Genomic DNA, 20,953 nt, shown 5'->3' on the forward strand with positions numbered 1-20,953 from the left:
GAGATAATTTGAGAGTGAAAACAAAAGCTATCTTTGGGCTAAAGATGAGTTATCCAACACTGACAGATGCATTTTTTCAAAAATTAAATGTGATCGCATTTTGACACATTCATATGTCTTCTACTGTAATAATGGACAGAAAGGTTTGAGGTTCGTGGGCATTATACTCCTTCCACAAAGAGATGTAGAGATGGTAGTGCTTAAAAAACTCCAGTGCTGAAGTCTCTTTATCTTTAGGGAGAGCTTTCCTTTATTTGAAGAAAAACAACCCCAAAAACTTACAAAGGACCTCAGGCCTCACTTATGCTCTTCAGTGGAGATGAAATGACAACCTACTACCTGTCCCTCTGTCTGGGGACAGATTAATACTGCCATTAGCAGTTTGCCATAGACAATGGTCTGCCAAAGTCTTAAGAATGAGAGCTTTTTTGTTCTGTGAAGAGCCTGGTTTTCCTAACAGAAAGAGAGATTATTGACATTCCATGCTAAAATCTCTGTTTGACAGAAGTTGTATGCTACAATCAGTACTTTGAATTGGGACAAAGAACTTTAAAGTCTTGGCCAGTTAATGAAATTTGAATTATCTGCTTTGAATATGCATTTGAATGTGATATGTTCTAAGGTTTCATGTCCTCTTGGCATTTGCTCACAGCTAGTCAGATCTCTTGTTTTTTTCTTTTCTGAAATTCTTTTTGAATTTGTTCATGGTTATACTGTGTTGAAATTGACGCCTCTTTCAGTTGGGAATGCAAAAGCAGAAGGAATGCCTTGTATCTTTTCTGAAGAAACAAGTAAGAATTTCACAACTTGGCCCAGAGATTGGTCTGCATCCTGGGGACTTACGGCAAAAAAAAAAGCTTAAATGTCATGGGAAGCTTTTCCTCATTATTTGAATCTCTTTTTTTAACCAGAAATATGTATGTCCTAACATCTGTAGCATAAAATTTTCTGTTGTTGTTTTTTTTTTTAAACTTCCTGTATGGTTTGCATGTATTCGTAGGAAATTTCAAAGGCTTTTTTTAGTGTCAGTTACTCTAGCATACATTTTATAAAATAATTTTCCATCACTGAAATTTACAAAACAATTTTACGTGTTACAACTATAATCAGGGTGAAATAAAGATGTACCATTTTGTTTTCCATAACTAACTATTACTCTATATCATATAAAAAAACCAAACCCAGGAGAAAGAAACATTCTGATTATGAAGCTTCAGTGATTTAGTCTGCAAATGTCTTAAAAATTCTGTTTTCTGGGATGTGGTTACAGGTGCTGGAGGAGCTGACATTTGTCTGGGTCTGATTTCTGCAAAGGAAGCCTTTTGCTTGCAGAGGCAGGACTGCCAGGTCTCAAAGGCAATGCTGCCACTAATAAAACCAAAAGTGTGCAAAAATATTCTGCCTATGAGAGAGAAACCCAAGAAATGGGAACAACTGTAGAGAAAATGGCTACCAGCTACAAAAGATGAAAGACACTTCAACCAACCTGTGCCAGAAAATAAGAAAGAAACTTGCTATTAGACACAGGATGGGCAGATCAGAAGGAAATGCATGATTCCAGCATAGACTTTAGATATGTCTTACAAATTTTGGTCAGTTCTAATTGTTATTTAAGAGTAGATATTTTCCACCTACTCGTTTCTTTTCCATTTTTTTTCAAATTGACCTTTATCCAGTTTTCTCCAACTCACACTCCCATTTTAGGCGGGTCTGAAGATCAAAGGTTTTGTCTTTAAAGAGAGACAATTCTTGCTATGCTGGTGAAGTCCCAGTCATTTCTCAGTCTTGTCAATAGTTTTGCAATACACCGATAAAATTAGCTAATCAATGGAAAGCACATATAGTGGATGTGCTTCATAAAGTCTGTGGGATTAGACATAACCAGGCAGTTCTGTCCAGTAGTATCTAAGGTGATGCAATACACTCACTGAAGAGGAATCAAGTGTGGTTGAGCAAGTTCTGAGTGAATCAAAAGAATCTTTCCTTGATTTGGCCAGAAGAAAATCTGATTGAACAAACACAGCTGGATTTTAGATTCATGGCTGTACCTCCCCAACATCCCCATACATAGAGAAAAAAAGAGGTGATAATTGGCATGGCTGGCAATATTGTGGGATGGCTTCCGAAGGATCAGCTAATCAGCTACTCATTGAGGTTATCTGTCCACTGATCTCCTGCTGACAGGCAGTAAAAATCATGGCTGCCAAATACTTTTAAAGCGCAGATTTCTCTCAGGATGCCAAGCCTGCAAGGCCTGTTATTTTGATGTAGTTTGCCTGGATGTAGAAGGCCTGATTTGGAAATCATTTCTCTTTGACAGATGTTGTTTTTGCCTTTGGCTTCATAGGAAAGTGAAGCAAGTAATAAACATAATAAAGTCACAGAACTTAGAGGTAAGCTTTCAAAGTAGTCCAAGAAAAATATTGTTTATATAAAATAATTCTTAACCGAAACCAGGACTGGCTCTGGACAAATACATAATTATAAACCATGGCATTCTCTTCTGACTGAACACCATATGATTTTATATTTACTTCCCATACATTTTGGGAAAGACAACATGCCGGTTTTTGAACAGTGACTATTTTAAATCCAACACAGTTTTTAAGGTATATTTGATGGTCACTTCTGACTAGAAGTAGCTCCTGCTTCTGGAGTATTTGAGAAACAGAGGTAGACTACAGACGTTGCAATGTTTTCTAAAATCTTGGGAGTGTCTTTGAGCATTTCTATCACAGCTTTGTTTTACAGGTTTGAGACTTCTAAATCCTCTCTCTGTGTGCCATGTTGTACTGGGTTTTTATGGCCAGGTTTTGGTAGTGGTGGGGATTACAAGGGTGGCTTCTGTGAGAAGCTGACAGAAGCTTCCTCCATGTCCAGTAGAGCAGATGCCAGCTGGCTCCAAGATGGACACACCAGTGCCCAAGGCTGAGCCCATCAGGGACAGTGGTAGTGCCTCCAGGATAACACAGTTAAGAGAGGGAAAAAAATTACTGCACAATAGCAATTGTGGGTAGAGAACAGAGGGGTGTGAACATGTGAGACAAGCAGCTCCACAGACACCAAGGTAGAGCAGAAGCGCAGGAGGTGCTGCAGGCACCAGAGCTGAAATTCTCCTCCAGCCCATGGTGCAAACCAGGATGAAGCAGCTGTGCCCCTGCAGTCCATGGAGGACCACAGGGGAGCAGAGATCCACCTGCAACCTGTGGAGGAGACCGAGGCCGTAGCAGGTGGAAGCCTGAAGGAGGCTCTGATCCCGTGGGAAGCGCACACTGGAGTTGTGAACCTGTGGAGAGAGGAGTCCACATGGGAACAGGTTTGCTGGCAGGACTGGAAATTCCATAGGGGCCCCACACTGGAACAGCCTGTCCTTGAAGGGCTGACTCCTGAGGAGAGAGACCCACACTGAAGCAGTTCATGAAGAACTGCAGCCTATGGAAGAACTCATGTTAGAGAAATTTGGGGAGGACTGGGACCCTCCTCTGGGAAGGACCCTGCTCTGGAGCATAGAAGTGTGTGAGGAGTACCCCCTAAAGAATAAGGAGCATTAGAGACAGTGTCTGATGAACTGACCACAGCCCCATCCCCTATCCCCCCATACTGCTGGAGAGGAAGGAGGTAGAGAAGACTGGGATTGAAGCTGAGCCCAGGAAAAAGGAATGGGCATGGAAGATTTTATTTTATTTCTCATTACTCTGATTTGATTGGCAATAAATGAAGTTTCCTGTGTTGAATCTGTTTTGCTCCTCATGGTATTTGGTGAGTGATCTTTCCCTGTCCTTGTCTCAACCCAGAGGCCTTTTGTTGTATTTTCTCTCCCCTGTCCAGCTGAGGAGGAGAGTGATAGACCACTTTGTTGGACACCTGGCATCTGGCCAGGGTCTAACCACCACAAATATCTAGGAACTTGATTGTTAGGTATTTTTCTGTTTGGAGTGCCAGGATTAGAATTTAATGTAAACTCTGCAGATTACAAAGGTTGGCTCATTTTATTTGCTACATTTGAGCAGCTTAATGTCATGGGGTTTGGTTGGTTTTTCTTTGTAATTTTCTTTTGCTCCTTTATACTTAATCTGACCTAATTTTTAAAACTCTCTTGCACAAGCCAATTCAAGCAATGTGACATAAAAGCATAAACTCTTCTGAAACCGTGGGTCATTCGAAACAAGTGATTGCTTCTGCCTCTAATTTTTCAGACTACAGGTTTTAAGCACAGAAATGACAAGAAAAATCTCCTTGTTCTTCTTTGGTCTACTTCAAAACCCATGATAAGGAAATCACACCTGCCTTGTACACACTGCTTAGAGAATCTTCTTTATGACTTCCTCTAAAACAGGACCATGATGATGTTAAATACCAAGAAAGACCCTTTGACCTCAGAGGTTTAATTTTAGCACTTAAAATTAAGTCAATTTTTAAAGAGGCATGTGGCTTAAGGACCTAGAGCACGAAGAAAAATGAGACAGATTATTTCCCTTCTAAAACCAGCTACACTAAGAAAACCTAAAAATACATTTTATTTCCTCTCCTCTGAAATTTCAGTCTGGCATGCAATTTATTTGTTGTTGGAACAACAGGCAAAACTCTGGGCTTTTGGACATATCATTGTACTGCTCATTATGAGAAACATACCTTTTTTTTTTTGCTTTATCCACACAGGTGACTGCTAATTCAAGATCATAGGATAATTCCTATTGGAGGGAATCTTGGAAGATCCCTAGGTCCACCCTCCTGCACTGACAGGATCAGCTGTGGGACAAACAAGGTTACTCAGGGCTTCATCCAACTGAGTGTTGAAAACCTCCATAGCTGGAGATGACACAATCTCTTTGGACAATATGTTCCTCTCCTTGACTGTTCTCATGGTGTCTCCTTATATTCAGTCCGAACCTCTTCTTCTTTCACCTCAATGTCCATGTGCTTGTTCCCCACCCTGAGAAATACTGAGTAGCCTGGCTCCAGTTTCCTAATAATGTCCCAGTAGGTACTGTCAAGGCTTCTGATAGGTGTCCCCAAAGCTACATGTTCTGCAGGCTGAACAAGTCCTGTTCCTTCAGCTCTCCTCACATCATAAGTGCTCCAGCCCTCAACCATCTTGATGTCTCTCTGCTGAACTTGCTGCATTTTATCAATTTCTTTCCTGTATTTTGGGAGTCCAGAACTCAACATGGGATCTACATATGGCCTAACATACTATGTAGAAGGGGCAATCATTTTCCTGGCTCTCCTGACTCTGCCCATATGATTCAGCCCAGGGTACTTTCAGCCTTCTTTGGTGACAGAGCACACTGATGGCTGATGTGTAATTTGTTCCTGCCCATCCACCAGGAGCCTCAGGTCCTTTTCAGCTGCTTTTCAAAGCTGTCTCCAAGCCATCTGCTTCCTTCATGTCTGCTAGGGGTCTTCCTTCCCAGGAGCAGGACACTGTACTTACCATTGTTGGATTTCATAAAACCTTCCAGTCCACTCCTCCAACCTGCCAAGGTTTCTCTGAATGGCAGCCTTGCCCTCAAGGGTCCTTTCTCCTCAATTTGGTGCCGCTTGCAGGCTTGATGAAAATGTATTCCTTCACCTGCCACTTATTGATAAAGATGCTAAAGGGTACAGGTCCCAGATAGACTTCTTACAGTACTCCACTTCTTACTGGCCCAGTGATCACTACTCATAGAACTCAAGTATCCAGTTTTAACCTATCTATTTATCCATTTAACCAGGCTGTAACATCCTAATTAAGATGTAAGACCCTTATTTCTGCAGGGTCTCTCTGAAGACCTTGTCAATCTCTTTTTGAAGTTCCCTGGTCTTGCACAATCTGCACAGATGCTCACACAGCTCCTTGACCTGGCAACAAAGCTCTTCAGCCAGGTCATGACTCTTGCAAACAAGGACATCTTGCGTGCTCCAGCCTTTGTCCCAGGCACTGCCAGCAGTCTGGATGGGTGTGCTGTCCCCCTGGAGCTCTGCTCGTGTCTGCTCTCTCCTGTGCCAAGGTAGTGATTCCAGTCATAGTCCTTTCCTTAGAATATGATAAATGGTGTTTGACCTTCTTTAACGATGAGTTAGCTGAAGACAAAAGCTCAAAGCTTTTCATAAAGCCTGTGAGAAACTGATAAAGTCCACTAGGAAGAAAAGGCTGTAGTTTCCCTATCCCAGCAGCAGCAGATTAGAATTAATTCAATCATAATGTGTTGTTAATAATACAGCCTCAGTAATACTGGAAAATAAAGTTTCTTCCTCTAAATCATCTCCAAAAGTCACCAAAAATGTAATCTAATACAAGAAATAGAGCTGATGATTCTGTAGGGGAAAATCCTCACACTTGAACTATTTCTGAGTCAATGATACACCTTCAGGAACTGACTCAATTTACTAACTTCAGAGAAACCTACCTGGGGGATTAAAATTGTGGGTGGTTGTATGCTGGATGAGTGTATTCAGTGAAGAGTTTCAATGAGGAGCAGAGTCAACAATCCATGAGGTACCCTCATGAGAAATGAGGAAGAAAAAGATAAGGAGAAGTGATGAAGGAAGTAAATGAGACTTCCTCATTTGGCCATGGCCAACTTTAATAACTACCTTCAAGTTCATTTTGAGTGGTGTGAAATTGCAGTGTGTCAATGGCTCTGCAGAAACTGGCAAGTCTTGATCCAAAGTAAGGAGAGCTTCCTTTATTTCTGTCATAAGCTAGGTTGCATGAGATGATATTGACAGACAATTTTCAATTGTCTATTAACCATCCTATATCTTTTTCCTACAGACCACAGTCTAGTTTATCCTTGTAACTTGTTATCTGTGCAGACACACACTTAATAGTCAAACAGGAATGTGAAAGTGTTGAGTCTGACTCACTGAACTAAGTGGAGAAAGGAATGCTATTGCTACCTTTAATTAAAATTAAGAACTGTAAATTTGGGTTTAACACTAAATATATTGGAGGAAATTCCACTTGGATCTTAATATTTTCTAATTTCTGGTAACATTTATGATGCTAAAGTCATGTAGAAATCAGATATGTCTCATGAAGTCTCTCATTCTTCTTCAAGGAATCTCAAAAATTAGTTTCTGTCACATGCTGTGTATTTGGTATACTTTTGATTGTTCTTGTGGCTTCCTTTATTAACAAACTTTAGTCATACTTTAAATGAGAGGTAATTTATGAAAGCAGCAAGAAGGTGCTAAAATAAAATTACTATGGCTACTGAAACAACAGTGAAGAGCAAGGATAAAACCATGTTGAACATAAATTGCTAAAAAAATATCTACTCCTCCCTCCCTGGGTTTTTTGGTCACATTGACTCTAGAGCTGAAGACTACACTCTGAATGTGGAAAGCATTCAGGAGAAATTTCTGTGGGGTATTATGGGCTGTTTTCTGCAATCACCAGTTCCAGGTTCATCAGTGCTTAGAAAGGTAAATAAGACGCTTGGAGATGAAATAAAAACATAATGTTTGTGTGTAGATTTATGGTTCACCTAGATCTTGAATACTGCATGCATCCAGTTTAAGACTTATGAGTATATAATAAAACTAAAAAAAAACCCCACCAAACCCCAAAAAGATCCAAAACCCCAAAAAATAAACAAACAAAAACCAACAGAAAAACCCCAAAACCACAAACCCAAAAGAACAGAGAAAGTTTACCAAGTAATGCAACAGTTTTGTAGAAGGAAATGCTGAGTAGGCAGGGATTGTCAATACTAAAAAGAAGACAACAGAAAGCTGTGATACAACTCAGTGAATGAGAGGGAATAAAGAAGTACCTTTCACTTTTCACTGACCCTGACAAAAAAAGGGGTACCCAATGACAGTTTGTTCAAAACAAACTAAGTACTGTGTCACATGATACGTAATTAGATTGTGAAATACATTTCCTCAGGGGAATATAAAGGGAAAAACAAGAAGTGACTTCATGGAAGAAAGTATAGACAGTAGTTGAACAAAATGACATCATGAAAAGCAATCACCGTCTCAGGAAAAGCCTATATCAATAATTTTTGCAAAATACAAGGGTGGACAGGAGGAAGGATCACTACTAACTTGTCCTATTTACTGCTAGGTAACGGGATTACAGGCCACTCTATGAACACAGAGGAGCAGAGAGGCACAGCAGCAGGTGCTGGAACTGTAATAACCTACTCAAAGAGCCCCTGCCCCAAACTCCCCACAGGCTGTCACAGGGCACCCTCAGCCCCATGAGTGGTCCCCATCCATGACTCTGTGCAAGAGTCTCTCCAGGTCTCCTTTCTTGCTAGTGGGGTTTAGCCTGTGCATAAGGGAGTTGTTGCAGGACACAGGGGAACTTACTAGGGGAACTTACAATGTGCTGCTTAGGGTAGGTATCTGTGCTGGTTTGGCCAAATTTAGAAATACATCCTCTGAGAGAAGGCAGGTTACAACCATCCCTCCCCCACCAGGTCACCAGGTTCGGGGAAAAAAGAAACTTTTTCCTCGAAGGAAAGTGTAAGAGAGAAAAACTGTTTATTTAACGAACACATGGGGAAAGGATAATGATGCTAAATAACAAAACCTCTCCCTCTGCTGAGAGAAACCTGGGAAAATTTCAGAGTCCTTCCGTAGATCTCTCTCCCCCTCCTTGGAGCTGGGACGGGGCGGTGGGCCCACCTCCAGGGCCAAGCCTCGGTGGAAATTCCTCCCGATGTATTCTGATGTTGAAACAGTCCAGCAGAGAAAGAAAAAAGGAAAAAAGAACAAAGTCCCAGGAAAACAAAAGTTCAACTCTCCGTCTCTCTCCGGAGAAAAAAAAGGAGCTGAAAAACTGGCCGAAAGCAAGCAGGGTGCTTTCCCCACTGTCACTCTGCTGCCGCAGCTGAACACAGAGCCGTCTCTATCTCTGTGTCCTTGAAAACAGGAAAACAAACTGCTTAGAAAGTTCCCTCGGTTTTGTCTCTCCCCCTCTCAGACTCAGTTTAAAGGCACAGAAAGGCAAAAAATTAATTTCTGGGCATGGGGCAGCGATGGGGGATACACAACACAAAGTCACCCCAAGGCAGTATCAAAAATGGCTAAAAGGAGAATTCAAGGTCTTTTGGGAAGGAATGCATGTGGAAGACTAGAAGAAAAGGGAGATGAAAGACATCTATAAGTTGGCAGTACATTTGTCTGGTCTTGTCCTGCACCTGGTCAATTCAGTCTGACCCATCTTCTTATCAGGTTCATTCCTGATTCTTTTTGTGAGTGAGGAGCTCCAGTTCTCTATTCCACATGTGTGTATGGAGGTCTAGGTGTGTCAGCTGCAGCAGGGACCATGGGTCATTGGGGGTGATGCATCTGAGCTACCAGAAGTGAGAGTGAGGGCTTTGGTCAGCACGTGATCACCAAACTAATCAATGAGCAAGTGAAGCGGTTTGGAAGCCAGGGGTGTTTGTGTGTGTGTGTGTGTGTGAGTGCAATGACTGGAGGAGTTGTGACTGAAGAGATCAGGGGATCCAGGCCAAGTGCTGAAGACACCAAGAGGTCTGAATGCCAAGAGGGACCTCTGTGCGTGCGTGTATGTGTGTGCGTGTGTGTGTGTGTGTGTGTGTGGAGGCTCTACAAGGGGTCTCGAGCAGCACCTGGAGCAGGGCTGCAGCTTCAGCAGCTCATGTGTCCAGGTACCAGCAACATGAGATATCAAGGATCCAGAGACCAGATACTGGACCTTTGAGGGGTCTGAGCCCAGTTACTAGAGGAATCTGCATTGTGCATATGGATATATTTCCCACTAATGGACCTTCAGCCTGATCAGCTGGAGAGGGACCCTGGATTGGAACAGAGGTTCATTCTGTATGGCCAGAGGGACATTGTGCTGTTTGTTACTGCATGAGTGCCCCGTGTTTCTGCGTGTATTGATCTGTGCAGCTGGCGGTGTGTGTCCATGAGTATGTGTTGTACGTGCGTTTCCATGTGCGCCAGTGGGAAAAATACATGCTCAGCCTCTTTACTGGTTGGAGCTGGGCCATGAAGCTGTGGCAGACTTGCCTCTTTTGACCTATCTGGTTTGACCACTACCTAAAATTTACTATCACTAGTTGCTATAGAACACACTGAGTAAGATGTCTTTTGTTCTGAGCCAGTAGAGCAGCCCTGTACAGACAATTAAGGATGCATTTTAAAATTTCAATGGATGTGCCTAGCAAAAAATAATTAAAAATAATGCAATAAATTCCTTCTAAATTCCCTTTGGTTCATACTTTCCTTATCTGATTCTCTTCTTTATCCTCCCTACATGATGTCATCTGTTGTCTTTGTATCAACTACCCTTACCTTTACACATTCTTATATAACATTTTAGTTTTACTGCTTTTATATTCTTTGATTTCACCTGCGGGAAGAATAATCATCATAAATTTAATAGTTCTTCCACTGAACAATGAAAGAAAAAATCAAGAGAGAATCCAACAAACAAAATGAAAACTGGTGTAAATGGTGGCTAAGCACTTAGCTGGTGCCTAACCAAGGTGAAGTGAAGCCTGAATTAGGCTTTTGTTATCTTTCTTTTCTTTCCATAAAAAAATCACAATAAAAAAGATGGAAAGCTGACATATAGCTACTTAAATTTCAGTTTGCTGTTCTTAATACCAAATTATGTTATAGTAGTATATACCTATGGACATGCAAAAAAACACTGATACATGTTCTAAAGTTACTATCTTATCCCCTTAGTTTTTAAAAGGTTTTTCAAAATTTTAAGAAAAACCTCTTCCTTTACTCATGTGAAAATAATTCTGACCACAGCTACCACATATATATGGTTGGATTCAGTGGAAAAATTAGAGAAAAAGTTCAGCTTAAGAAACAAAATATGCATCATAACCAGTTTAAACTGTGATGAGACTTTAGATTAACATATTTTAATTAGCAGAAAGCAAATTTCAAGCACTTTTTACTGGAGTTAGTAATGGAAGGCCAGACTGTCATCTAGAAGAGTCTGTGGATGGGAATTTAAGAAAGAGTTGAGCTCTAGCTGAAGCCTTTTATATCCACAGGAACATAGATTTCACCAGTGAGGGATTGAATCCTGACTCAAAATAATAATGTCTCTTTCTTACTTCAAGAAACATGTGAGATCTCCAGTGCAGCTCTTTACTCACATGCACTGAACTAGAGATCAGAGAGTATCACAGCCTGAAGTTACATGACTTCAAGTTAGAAATGTATGGATGTATACTCATGTATGAAGTTCCTTGGAAGGAGCCGAACATCTTCTCTTCTGTTTCACTGAGCTGTACATAACCAAAGGCAATAGCTTGGGGCTGTGTGTTTAAGTTATTTCCCTTGTGCATAAGTTGCACACAATTTAACTGCCTAAGTATTTACATATTTTCTGAGACTTCCTTGTTGTAAAAGAGGAACGTTTGTCTACATAATTGTCAAAACATGCTACTCTTTAATCTGGCATAATATTTACTTCTGTGGTACTGTGTGTCAGGAATTCAGGCTCAGGTAGTAGATGGTATCAAATTTTAGCAAGTGATAATGACATTAGGGAACGTTGCCAGGAGAAACATCTGAACTATGCAAGTTAAAAATTGCTGTTCAAGAATTGATTTAGCGTGCTTCTGATTATAATATTCCTTTGAAATGCTATTGAAATTCTTATGCCTATTTGTACTAGGCAATGCCTTTTGTAATGCAGTGCAGCATTTTCTTATCTCTGAAGCTCAGCTGCAGCATATTAAATCAGCCCCCAAGAGCATCCACCTCATTGTTTCACCAACAAATCCTTTTACATTTCCCCCCACCCCTAGCAAACATACATAAATGCCTGGTGTTATTAGCCTAACTCTGTAAAACATGTATTCAGATGAAAGGGCTAGAGATGAAGACATGAAGACAGACATCCTTAGCTGCTTAGAATGCAGATGCAGAGCTGATAAGTGAGTGGACCATTTTAGCATATCTGTTCCACTTGATTGGTACAAAGCTTTCCAATGTCATTTTGACTAGCTATGAAATCAAATTATTCCACATGAAGTGTTGTGCAGCACTGAGCTGTTCTAATGCCCACTGGATATTGTGAGTGACTCTTTGTGCATGACTCCTCATTTCTACAACTATTCTGGACAACTGTTTTATCCTAAGCAACTAAGAATCCAAAATTTCATCTCTGCCTGACCCTGCATTGTCAAGTCCAAAGCAAGTCCATGGAATGCCCACCAAAACTCACTGAGTGTCAAATTCCCTTGGCATGCTTAACCCTCTGCAGATGCTATTCATCCTGATTTAGGAATGGAGTGCCTAGGATCCTGGGCTCCTATTGTGTTCACAGTTGTCTTTTTGACATGTATTTGACCGGAAAGTTTTTGCACTACCTTTAAAGGGCAAAATTCCACTGCTGAAATGTCCCTTTAATCCCTGTAACTGCAGCATGCCCAGAGCAAGTGTTTGGAATGGCTCTTGAGCTTGTGTATTAAAAAACACTGGATTGTTTGAGGGTTTTTTCATAGTGGCATTCAGATTACTTCGCAGTATGTTTAGTGAATTTGTAGTATGACCAAAATTAATTAAGACATTAAGCAAATAATGTTATCAGTATATGATACATTGAATTATCAACTTTTAAAAATATTTAGTCCCATTTTAAGATTATATTCACATTATGGCTGACAAGAACTTTTTTTTATATAGCTGTTTGTAGCAGTTTCTGTAAGAAAATATCTAATTTCATAGTTAATTAAATGTGAAATTTTGAATTAGCACTGCAGTCAAAATCTATTATTGGATGTATATCTTAAATCCTGCTAAGAAAAAAAGTTGTTGGCTTACTGTAAAAAAAACCCCGTAAAAATTGTCTAATGAAAGCTCAATTTCCTCTTAAGTGAATAAAGCATACTGGGGAGAATGATCAGAAATACCAATTAAAAATCAATTTGTTAAATTCTGAATGGAACAAACCCTACTCATTCACCAAAATTTCTTTGTCTTTGTTACCTAAACCAAAATGGAAATATTTATCTCTAATAGCTGTATAACCACATAAAAATAAAGAAAAATTAATGCAATTTTTCAAAAACTTGTGTAGTGTTGCTTTTATCTACAGTCAATATAGTCACTGTCAGCTGACCTAAGTGTCTTTAAAATAGGAATGTTGAGCTTACTTTATAGCAGTGTGAGTAGTGCCTCTACCACAGAAAACAGAATATGAAACAAAACAGAAGAGAAAATGCATTTTTTAGTCTGCTCCCAGTTCCAGATGGCATGCTGATTTAGGAAAGAGATAAATAATAGTTACCTTCAGGATATGAGATGAACAGAACGAGGGATTGATTTGACAAGTTTATTGTACTCTGTTCCTTTTGTCGAATGTAGGATTCTTTAATTTATTGCTTTTCTTCTCAGGAAATCTACGGTAATATTAGAGAAGTGCTGATAGTGTAAATACACTACAGTGAGCCACCTGTAGGTAATACTGATGTGACCTGTTTCTCACAGGTATCAAATTCTCTAATTACCCTATAAAATTTCAGCTCACATGTCTTCTATTTGCAACTATCTTTCTTTCTTTTGTTTGTTCACTCATTCACTCATTCTCTTTTTTTTCTTTCCCACTAAATACATGACTCTGGACAAAATTTTAGAAGGAAGTCTAATGACTTGAGATGTTATTGACACTGTAATCAGTGTGATGCAGTGTGTGAGTCTATCAGTTGTTGGTATCAGTTATGTTACTGCATGTAAGGGAAAAGATAAAATTTGGTGAGAAAAAGCAACCCATAAAATACCAGTCTATGGCAGTAATTAAAATGGAGGAATAATAAAATCACAGTTGTTGACAGTATTTCTGCTTTCTGTTGTGTCATTCTACTACATCAGTAGTCAGTGTAGGAAAAATAACACAAGTGTAACACACAAGGCAAGTGAGTTTACTGTATTAAATCTGACAAACACCATTCAGGACTAAAAACCATTACTTTATCTTATTTACTTGTCTTCCCTTCTGAAATTACTTAAAAGCTTCACTATTTATTTTCTCAGGCAAGTTACTGAATCTGAAAATTGTTGACAAAATTTGTCTTGAATACCATCTTCTGGGGAAAACCTGGAGGACAAGACAATGGGCATTAAACACATTCAGAGTAAAGGTTGTCCATATTTCTGCATTTAGACTTTGGTATTTAAAACACATTCTGGCAAATGTCTAGCTTAATAAATTTTAAAAATTGAAGAACTTTCTTCCAATCCAGGACCAAAGGTGAAGAAACAGATTTTAGACAAATTTATCTAGAATCTTTATTTGAATAATAAAATTTTTGTATCATCTGCTCTTAAAATTCCTATAAAACAATTACATATGAAATGCCAAGTTAGAACACTCTCTGAAATAAGAAAAAACCTCCACTTCAGCTTGAGTCTGGTGACAACTCTGCATTAAAACCACGGCTAGTTTGTGAGTCCGCATTTCAGCTAGTGCTAACATGGAATGCAAGAGATTATTCAGGTATTGGTGTAATTTTTACTAATTCTTTCTGTCATTTTAAGAACCTGCTGATGCTGGCACAATCTGTTTTAGCCTGAGTTGAAGAGAAAAAATTCTTTCGGAAATCCAGTTGTGCACTGGCAATTTTTGTCCCAGCTCATCACCATGAGCACACCTCGTGTTCTGCAGACCTGGCAGATATTGTGTTCTTATTTTAACTTAGGGACCGTTGGATTGAATAAGTGAAGGGTCAGGGGAGAATTTGGGCACTTGTTCCCTACTTGAACTTCTGTGGCCTATAATTCAGGAAAAAATAAAAATAAAAAATATGGAAAATATGCAAAAATATCTTCATAAACAGTTGCTATAAGATATGTACTGATTAGTAACACTCATGTAAAAAAGTTTATTGTAGAGGCTCTGTTGACACCTTCCTATTCCATTCCTTAGTAAAAATTTCTAGTCTAATCTTTTTGAGAGTCTTGATTTTCTCTTGACCACTTCCTTCAGATGATTTGAATTTATAGAGTTTAGAGGATTTCATCCACCAGAGTCACGGATTCTGCATCTTTCACATACTTTAATTTTTAAATTATTTTATTATTTACATTGACTGGTTTTTTTTTTTTTTTCCCAGTTGTTGAATAAGGCAGAGAATGAAAATTTACCAGGCCATTTTCATTAGAGAATTTTGAATAATAAGTTAAACATTACTTTGCTTATTTTTTAACTATTTTGTGGAGAGGATATACTTTTAGAACCATACAGCTGAACTCTCACATTCACAGTTATGGAAATTAGTTCTCTTCCTGCTATAAAGTGTAGCATAGGCTGTGATAATTACTACTACAGAAAAGTCCCCTTTAATCAAAAGGGTGATTTTGTGTGTAATATTGTAAAGAGCAATTGATATGCTCTTAGACCAAAATTCATAGAATTTTTAGTTTTTCCTTTTATGCTATAAATGCATGGTCATATATCTTTTCAGTAAAAGATAAAGAGGTTAAGCCAACACGGAAATATTTCTACACTGAACTGCTTTGTGGATATCTTTCCAGCAGCAGTTGATTTAACACTGCAAAACTCATTATTTTTTTTTTCCCTATGGTGGATCAAACCCAGAATTTCCAAAAATATTACTACCATTTTTGGATTGCTTTCTGACCCTATGAAAGAATCAGTTTTAGGTAAACTCCTCCTAGGTATCACAGCCAGTTTGGAGACTGGCCGAGCCACATACCCTTTGGTATCTTCTTACGTGGGGAAGCCAAATTTGCAATTTGCTTAAAAAATATGTCTGGGATTTAAATATTTTCAGAGCTACTTAGAATGTCAACTTTTGGCATGTTTATACTCCAGCTGGGAAACACAGCATAACAGTCAAGTGATAAAAATGGTGAATGAATTAGACAAGTCTCTTTGGTCACTAAATAGACTTTCAGACAATTTCTGACAAGCTAAGATTATAGATTGCAAGTTTTTTAATCCCCTTACTGCAAGCAAACTCCTTTACAAATCCACTCTATTATTTTATCATTTGCCTTTTTTTTTATTATTTTTATTGTTTGTACATGACTGTGTCTCTGTTATTTTACTGATTTAAGTTTTGAATCATTTGGTTTAATTCTAAACCATAATTTAACAGGAGTAAGTAGCTTTGCTGTCCTCAGTTTTCATAATTTCCATCACACACTGGTAAAACTTGAGGCATCCAAAAATATATTGACTCACAGTCTAGGTATTTGGTAAATGATCTGCATCTTTCCTTTCAGTTTTTCATTGCCTAGGTATGTGTGACCATTCTTCACATAGCTGTCATTATGCAACAATAAAATCTTTAAAACATACAAATGAAATGCCAAATGAAAATGATCAGATGAACAGTGTTTGGAAGGTGAAGTGGCTATAGGAAATTTTCCTCTATAAAATTTGCTTTTGTTTTAATGGTTCCATTTCACCATGCTAATGAACAATTTGTCCCTTCTCTTGAAAGGCAAGTATGTAGTGTAGAGACAGTGTGTACCCCCTTAACCTCTACTCTTAGCAGAATGAGCTTTCTTTGCACTGTGTGTGTTTGTTCATTTTGCTCATGTATGTAAACTTCAGTGTTCATGCCAAAATTTAAGACCAGGCATCTTGGAAGGAGAGCAGTTGTTTAGAGACACAGAATGTGTCTTGATAAATCGTGGAATTCCAGCAATGTAAAGTAAAATTTTTGTGCTGCTGCAATTCAACCAATGCACTGGGTAGTGTCTAACTTACTGCTGTGTCAAGGAACTGTATTTCCATAAGAACATAAGCCAAGCAGGAGTTTGTTTATTCCGATGGAACTAGTAAAGACATAAAAACTACCAACAAAGTAGTTATAATGCAAACTATTAATATTTCACCCAGACACCCAATTTGAACTAATAATCACATGCTAGCAGGCATTTTAATGAGATGCTTATGGTGGTCTTACTTAAACAGATTGGACAGTCTTTATTGATTTGGCTTTAAAATTGATAATACCTCATCAATGTTCTTGCATTAGTGCTAGTTAATACTGATCAAACTGAAAGCTAAGATTCTGCTAAAAATGAATTTACAGTTGTTTGCTTTAGCCAATTCCAAAAGACGTGTCCACAGGTGACTTTTATCCTAGACAGCTTGAGTTACTTTTTTGATGGGAGTTTTTCCATGTTGGTTCTTTTAGTCAATGGAGATACAGAAGAAACTTCAGAAGTGATTTATCCTATTCAAAATCAGTTTTGATGGAAAAAAGTGGAATGAGTTAGATGCTGAAGATTCTTATGTTACTCTGCTGACTGTTGAGAAGACATAGACCCAAAGAAACTAGTAAAGAGAGAATAAAGGTTCTTGAGCCTCCAGTCCCACTCACTAGTGTAAAGAGAGATGCACATCTAGACAGCCCTTACCATACCAATTTTAGATACTATCTTGGAAGATCCTCTTTGTTCTCCCTATTTGCTCTAGAGGTTGTCTAGTTGATAGTTGCAAAATAGATGCCTAACTTCTAGATGGTTAAATTGGGTGAGATGAATCACGCCTTCAGTTGTTTTCTGAAGCATCATTAAGAATGTAAGTAGAATTTGGCTCTCCCTGCTCATTAGCATAGGCTTCTGCTTTTAGTCTGCAAGATTATGAGGTGACTGTTTTTCTTTGTAAGCCTGCAAGGAACTATGGTTATTACAAAGGCAACCAAAGCAAAATGTGTGTTATTCTCTTCCCACAGGCATGATGACTACTGTTTTGGTTTTCACCGATTTAAATATAGTGGTAGGTTAATCCACAGAAATTCAGGTTCTAACCACAAAGATTTCCTCATGTAAATCTGAGCTGGCATGTGTCAATGTGCAATGGTATGGGATCCCATAACCAAGAACACCTTGTGCCTTGGTGACCAGTACCAGAATGAGAATAGAGAAATGGTAGAATGTCAATTAACTGAGGTAGTATTACACTGTCTCCATACAAAAACTGTCATCCATTAGTTGTAGACAAATTCAGGCTATGTATAGGCATTGAACGTCTTTTCCTAATTCCTGGCTTGCTTGAGCTGGAAAAAGTTGTATGAATTCATGGGCTGGATCGACATGTAAAGCTGGAAACATGTGACCCCACATCTGTAATGTGCAAATCATCCTCAAATTAATAAACTTCCAAATAAAATAAAATAAAATAAAATAAATAAAATGAAATTTCACAATGCTCAAAGTAGTTTTCAAAGAATTCAGCAGGCAAAATTTCACTGGAAATTGTAAACTTTTTCATTCTGAATAATTTATACTTGGATTTTTTGGTGTCAGATAATGTTCTCAGTATTCTCATGTAGCATAACCTGGTAAAAATTGGTAAGATGCGTGTCCCCTCATGAAATCCGTCTCTGTTGTGCGTTGTAACACTGTCTGTGGAGAGACCCACTGAACACTGTTATATAATGATTGATGGCAAGTCTTGATGAAGTGATCAAAAATGCAAAAAACTCAAAAATGCATTGGGCCATAAAGGATTGCTGAAAAAGCTCAGGTAATCTCAGGAATGGGTATGGTACCAGTTCCATCTATGGTGACTGATATTTCTCAAATACTAACAAACATGGAATATAGGAAGCCAACAATGATCTGCTTTTATGGAAAACTATGGACCATGGCTTATCACCTCTCATTCAGTTTTGCCTCACAGATGGAGAGCTAAGCAAAAGTTTCACTTGTCAAGCAGATATTAAAGTCTTTCAGTGTGAGATGCTTCAGCAGTGAAGCATACAGCACTTACAGTGGGCTGTGCTTCCAAATGAGTTGATGTGATGAGACAATTAAGTTAGGTAGACACACTGTTCTGGTTTGGGACTAGAGACCTTTTAGAAAGGTAGATGACTTTCTTATGGAAAGCTAGATAAGGAAAAAATGTTTCTTCATGCAGATGAAAGAGTGAATCTTTAAAGACATGGTGGAAATATAAAGGAATGACTGAACATTAAATACTGTTAGAATTACTTTGTTAATTCACTCACTAGAAATTGCAGTGAATTTAGAAACACTTGGTGCAATTAGGCCCTTACTTAGGTAAATATGAAAGGGAAAGTATTACTGGGTTAATTATTTATTTACAAAGAACAGATAAAAAGTCAGATCTTTCTAAGAGTATGGTTTTATATATATATAATTTTAGTATACATAAATAATAGAAAGTGAGAACATTAGTGACTTGTGTGACTTCTATGGCTGTATTGTTCATTTAAACTTTACTTCCGGTAAGTAATTTGAAACATGGAATATGGTTACAAAGAAGCTTTTTTTCCCCAGAGATTTTTGAACAAATATCTCAACTGTTAAATCATTGGAGAACCAGAAGGAATCACTCGTAGGCCTTCTGACTTTGTTTGCTTTTTGTTACTTGGTTACACTATTTTTACCTAAAGAAAGAAATACTTTTCCAAGACTTTTTCTTGATTCGTTTTGTTTTCAAAAGAAGTGAGACTTTTTCTATTTCTTTATAACAGTGATATCCAGAGGTGTTTGTTCTGAAGTACTTTACTATTATGTTTAGCTTCTACATAAAGAGTCTTAAAATAAATTTCTAGACAATTTTTTTCATTGATTCACCATAGTTTTAGACATGTACCATATCCTCAAAAAATTTCCAAAATAAAAATCTTTCTTGCAATGGTCAACCAGGTATCATGTAAGGGGTGAGAGGGTCCAGACATCAGAGACCATTTGTGAAGTTGGCTTTTATCTGTTAGCTAGAATTCTCAGAACCCCTACAATTTTCCTGAGAACTCTTAAGACCAGAAGCTGATCCAGGACTGACACCTGATCTTTACTGAGTACACTGTGATTCGAGGAATCCATGTGTCTAGGATTCATGCCAGAATCTGTACTTCTGCATAGTCGCTAAGTCCTCCTCTTGCTGAGGAAGCTAGTCTTAGAGGAATTCTACTCTTAGAATTCCTCAAAATAGTTGGAACATAGACTTCTTTTCCTCTAGACATTGTGATTATATATCTCAACACATTAGTTTAGAAGCTATTTGCCAGTCAAAAAATTTGTATGATTTCCTGTTCTCTGTCAATTTTTGAAAAAATGCTAAGATAATTTTAATATGCAGTATATAATTATTCCATATTTAGTAACAGTTAATATATTTAAAATATTATTTATAGATCTAGAAAACATATTATACATTATTTTTATATGAGTGTACTTGCATTCTTTAAACTTACAGTTTAAAATCTGTAAAGAAATCAGATTAGGATTTGCAGTGTTGCAAAATTAATTATTATACAGAGGTGCTTTGAATAAGGACACTATATAGTTTTTATAGTATGCTGATATTAGTTGGTTTTTAAGAATGAGTTCTCAAATAAAAATAATTTCTAAAAAAAAAGGAGAAAAAATCATCAAAAATGGTGACAAAGTATGACAATGTTGTTACAGATTTCATTTGTCTTCCAAAATTTTTCCTTGCACACTTGAAATAAGGTGATTCTCCACACTGCTATTTTATGTTTGACTTACAAGACATTGTACTTTACTAAAAAGAAACTCATCTTCTTGACTTCTTGAAAGAAATTCTTGCAGCTATGCTACTTATTAGCAACCCAAGCATAGTCTTTTTATGCAATGGTTGTTTGCTTTATCACTGATTCCAAAGTTGAATCAAAGTTCTTTCCTAATTTGCTAATCAGAGAGTACATGCAACAGGAGCCGAAGGAATTGTAAAATTTTTTCTTTCCGTTTGCATGCTTCACAATCACCTCTATTCTTGTCGCTTCACATTTAAGGACACTTCAAACTGGATTGTAACATTGTTTGCAATATTTCAATTTGAGGAAAAAAATTACTAATAAATATTTCAAAATATGTTCTGTGTTTGGCGCAGATAGGCAGCTGTCAAGTTTTCACTTGGTAATATGCATCAGAAAAGAAGGATCAGAACCACAGTGAACAGCAAGAGGCCTCAGCATCTCTTTAATGTAAATTTTATATTTGTTTTCTCTTCAGATTTTTTATCCTTTCTGCAACAAAAAAACCC

The 20,953-nt window shown here is 38.0% G+C and overlaps 1 long non-coding RNA gene across 2 annotated transcripts in view; it reads left to right on the forward strand.

Annotated features, from left to right (window-relative positions):
• The window catches only part of LOC108448587, a 34,851-nt gene extending 31,117 nt beyond the window's left edge, over nt 1-3,734 (forward strand). For both annotated transcript variants that reach the window (XR_001864540.1, XR_001864539.1), the window contains one exon: nt 1,271-3,734. This is a non-coding gene — a long non-coding RNA (uncharacterized LOC108448587). The remainder of the gene's footprint in view (nt 1-1,270) is intronic.
• The last annotated feature ends 17,219 nt before the right edge of the window (nt 3,735-20,953 follow it).

This window comes from Corvus brachyrhynchos, unplaced genomic scaffold (assembly GCF_000691975.1).
Source record: "Corvus brachyrhynchos isolate BGI_N302 unplaced genomic scaffold, ASM69197v1 scaffold115, whole genome shotgun sequence".
Classification (NCBI taxonomy): domain Eukaryota; kingdom Metazoa; phylum Chordata; class Aves; order Passeriformes; family Corvidae; genus Corvus; species Corvus brachyrhynchos.